Genomic DNA, 4,675 nt, shown 5'->3' with positions numbered 1-4,675 from the left:
ATAATCAGTATCATAAATACAAATGGTAAGCCAATGAAACCTGTCCAAATGACCTGTGTTGATGGCTGCAATTAATTAATGTAATTTTGATAATCATGGTTTTAACAACCATTGAAGACACTGATGTTGTGTCATCATATTCATGACAGTTTATATTTTACGATTAAAAACATACACATTGTGGTGTTTTAAAGGCTGATTACAGAACTCCTAGTCATTTAATAGGAAAACGTTTTAAATTAAAAAGAAATGATTGAGTTCCCCAAATATTTATCCTGGCAGTGTGAAAGCTTTCCTACAACATTTAGAACTTCATGAATTTACAGAAACTGAACACTTAACAATAAATCAAAGATGATAAATCCAATTTTAATTTTAATATCTTAAAAGTTGGGTGACCTTCTCAGCAGTAACAGGCAGGTAAATGTATTTTTGCTCAGTTTAACCTCACCTACACTTTTTGAACTTATCTTCATCTGTCCACTCTAAACTCCACTGTGGCATTTTAGAAGCGGTTAGATCTCAATTACATCCATTAATTAGATCATTTTACCACCACCAGAGAAATATTTGCTGTCAGCCATTAACAACTATGGTGGTCTGAGTGCCTTTATACAGGCTTTATACAGGAGTTCACTCTTTCTAATAATCAAATTATGATTCTGGATTTGAACAGCTGGACCACAGATATTTCAGATCTGTTCCCAGCAGACGGATTTGCTGCGAGTTGTGAGTCGGTGCTGTAAAGCTGACAGTCTTTGTGAGGAAGCCAGTGTTGTATCGACACAAAGCTGTCCGGCGTCCAAGGTTGCCTCCTCTGTCCTTGTTGTTGTCACAGCAACAGAAAAGGCCTAGATGTTAGAGAAATGGGCTGGCTTCTTGTTCTTCTTCTGTTTTTTTCTTTTGTGGTTTACATTTAGTCCCATGATGCTCTACAGCAGGCGTTTGTAAATCAATGCAGGTCACTCAGTTTTCAGGGCAAAAGGAAGTATGGAGTGAGACAGCAACTCAGCACATTCCCAAAACCAGTGGTTCTCTGTATTGTATATTATGTATTGCAGCTGCAAGGCCCCAGAATATGAATCCTTATGTTTACTCGTCTGCGACTGACATCCTCTGCTGCTTGTCTCTTGCAGGTTTCTCCGCCGCTGCCATCTGAGGAGGGGAGCCCACAGCGGCCCTCTCCCCTGGGACACCATGAGAATACCGTCTCCAAAAATAGAGGTCTCCTCCTCTCCTTCCCAACTCTTACGCTCTTCCAGGTATCTTTCGCTTCAATTCGCGTTACTGGACGGAGGACACGCTCATATATCATCCACACACTCCTGCACAGAGTCAGCACCCTGCAGAGGAGTGTTGTTGATGGTTTTTTGTCAAGTATTGCAGGCAGATTGCGTGGCAGACTCGTAAAGTCGACCCAAGGTTAGCGTGTGAGTGTGTGTCTTCATTGATTAGATATCTCTATTATTAGCAACATCTCCTGTGCAGCCTGAACTGTGGTAGCTTTAAAGGGATGGCATATCAGGGCTGTATCATGCATGTCTGAAGCGTGATGTGTGTGAAGCAGGGTGTTGGTGCTACAAGGGGAGTGTGCTGCTGATGACTGTTTCCAGCTTTAATTAGCAGGGTTCTGTTTCTGTCTGGATCACAGCTAACCTTTTCTCTCTGCGGACAAAATGGCAAATATGAAATATGTTCACCAAAACCCTGCGAAACAGATTAAGACCAAACACGAAGGAACAGTATCTTGAGTATTACGAATACTGGATTATAAAGAGTTTCCAGAAACTGTGAGGTCACGGGATACAGAGCAACACATGAGGGTCTGTAATCAGCTGGCTGCTGGTTATTCCTGTGTTTTCTTTCATGTTTAGATGAAAGCTAATTTCCTTTCAGTGCTGAAACCGTTTCACATGTTTGAATTTTGAAACAGAATCTTTGGCCACATCTCTCCCAGGAGACCTTACAGAGGGATGGAAATATAGTTTCTAGATTTTTCACAGAGACAGTCAATCATCAAATCCCAAAAGTCCAAATTCACAGTTTCTAGTGAGAGAATGAATCACCGATGGATCGAGTGTGTGTAATTTAATCTCTTGATATGTGTGATGATGAAGTGCTGTATTGTTCGGCTGCCAGTTTTGGTCTCCCTGAGGTGCTTCTCTCATCTATTCTTCAACTCGTCCAGCGGCTCGACAGCTAACATGTGAACTTGCGAACCTACAAGATTGATTAGGCCTTGTACCTTGTGGACAGTGTGGTGGTTGGTGTTTCCCTCCTGTTCTTCCTTTTGATTACACATACTGGAGATTTATCTGCTCCGATGGGAAGCTGGTGGTAAAGTCCTTGTCAGCACTTTTGGATTTCCTGCAGGAGTCGATATCTGCAAAGACTAAAGCAAGAGTATATCTGTCTATCCATCTTTATAGTATATAAGTGTTTCAGTTTATAATCACTTGAAAAATAAGAATTGTTGTGTTTTCATTACCTTAGAATTACCTGTTTTATTTCCTGAGGGAGTGGTTCCTCCATCTTGAACCACATCTTTTTTATGAGTTTCATACGACCGTAGTTTCTCCTACACACTTGGAACCAGAGGGTGAGGTGAGGGTGTTGTGACCTGCAACTTTACCGGTAGATGCCACTAAATCCTACACACTGTAAATAACAATGACTAAAGTATAAATAAAGTACCAACGAAAAAACTTTATGATGAAGAGCTATAGGAAGTCGTAGCATCTGCCATCCAGCGCTTAACCATAACACTAAATGTTTCAATGTAATTATATCTAGTCGGTGTGATAATAAGTAAATCCTCTCATTAATTGGGTCTTAGGATTGTGTAGCTCTTGCCGTCACAGCTAATTGACCCCAAGAATGAGGTGGAGTACAGCTGCCTTCATTTGAACTCTAATTAACACCAGAACCAGAACCAGAAAGGGACGCATTTGTATGTGCATACGTCTATGTGTGTGTGTGTGTGTGTGTGTGTGTGTTTGTGTGACATGGGATCTCTTGACCCCAATCAACTGAGCCAGACCATATGGAGATACAGCCATTGTATACGTTAAGGCTTGGTCTTTTTTTATTTTATTTTCCACAGTAGGTTCAGTCACTTCTGGCTTAAGCTGGATGTATCGAGCACATTAAAAACACCACTGATCAAACTGCTTTACAAAGAGATCAAATAAAACAGAAGAATAAAAAAATTAATAAAAACACAGAAATAAAAAGGGGACATAAGTACTCTAAGCACAAACAGAGTGTGGTCAGTGATGTCTTTATAGTAATTATAATTAAGAGGCTAATAAAAAGAGCAATGGGTGTTTAAAGGTATCAATGGAGGGGGAAGATCTAATTGTCAGTGGCAAACTTCCACAATTTAGGGCAAGCAGCCATTACTTTTAGCTAAATTTAGACTTTTTCGGCTCACTTACTAACAAGTTTTCAAGTACTTTCAGTTGCATCATTTAGTGGGAAAGTGATGCAGCCGATTCAGGACCCAGTCGGTGCAGTCAGCAATAGCTATTTAATACGTTTTTGGCTTCTTGGGTGTTGCAGTATAGAAACAAGCAAACACAACACTTTATCACCTTGTTAAACAGTTGCTTTTTTTTACTCATCTAACAGTTACAGAGCAACATTATCATTCATTTTTCTGGACACCTGACGAATCTAAGTCTAATATTCACTCTCGTTTAGCTCTTTTTTTGGTCTATGGCAACTCCTGGGTGAAATATCTAGCTCTTTAGTTTCTAAAAGCTCACTCTGTTCACCACCTAGTCTCTAACTTATTGTAATTGTGTTCAGTCTCTGTCTTTTGTGCTGAGCAGGTAGTGGACAGAATTAACACATTCATCAGCTGCTCATTGCTCACAGAAATTGTGCTTTTATAAATTGATTTGAAGGTCAATTTACTTGCCCCTGCTATCCCAAGTGACTGAAGTAAATGGAAGGGGTTTAGCATCTTGCTCAAGGACACTTCGACAGGAGTCTGTGTTATTGATGGACAGAGTAGCTGTGGTGGAGATGTAATCTGACACTGTCTGCTTATAGGACAGCCTCATTGACCACGGGTTGAGCCACCTCAGAAGACACAAGACAAATTATTCCTCACACACTAAGAAATTATTTGAGCTTTATTCTCCTCCTGCTGAGATAATAAATGCTGCTGAATATATTGATCACTTCACCAGCCCAGTGTTGTTATTGTATCTAATGATGATTACAGTTTGTTCGGATGAGTAACAGTAATGTGTTACTCTCTGTAGTCTCTCCAGCAGGCTCCTGGACTTAAAGGACTCTCTATCTGTCTGCCCACGCTTTCTCTCCCTTGTTCTTCAATCCTTTAATCTCTGCATAAACCTACTCTGACTTCATAGCCCTGAGTCATACTGTATCACATGAGACTGCCTCTCCTGCTCTCTCCTTATTTCTCACAGCATATATTTTCTGTGTTCTTCATTTTCAACAGAATGTGTGTGGTCTTCCTGTGAAACTGTTACACAAACAGCAGGGGGTGCTGTTCTGTCAATTGTTTGCTGATGCTGCTTGCTGGTACCATAAGAGCCAATCTGCTGGCCTCCCCTTGGTTTGTCTGGTCAGGGCTGTATATGTGTGTGTGTGTGTGTGTGTGTGTGTGTGTGTGTGTGTTTGTATGTGTGTGTCTGTGTTT

This window comes from Morone saxatilis, unplaced genomic scaffold, assembly GCF_004916995.1.
Source record: "Morone saxatilis isolate NCDOM2014 unplaced genomic scaffold, NCSU_SB_2.0 Contig23, whole genome shotgun sequence".
Taxonomy (NCBI): Eukaryota; Metazoa; Chordata; class Actinopteri; family Moronidae; genus Morone; species Morone saxatilis.
This window is presented reverse-complemented; position numbering follows the sequence as displayed.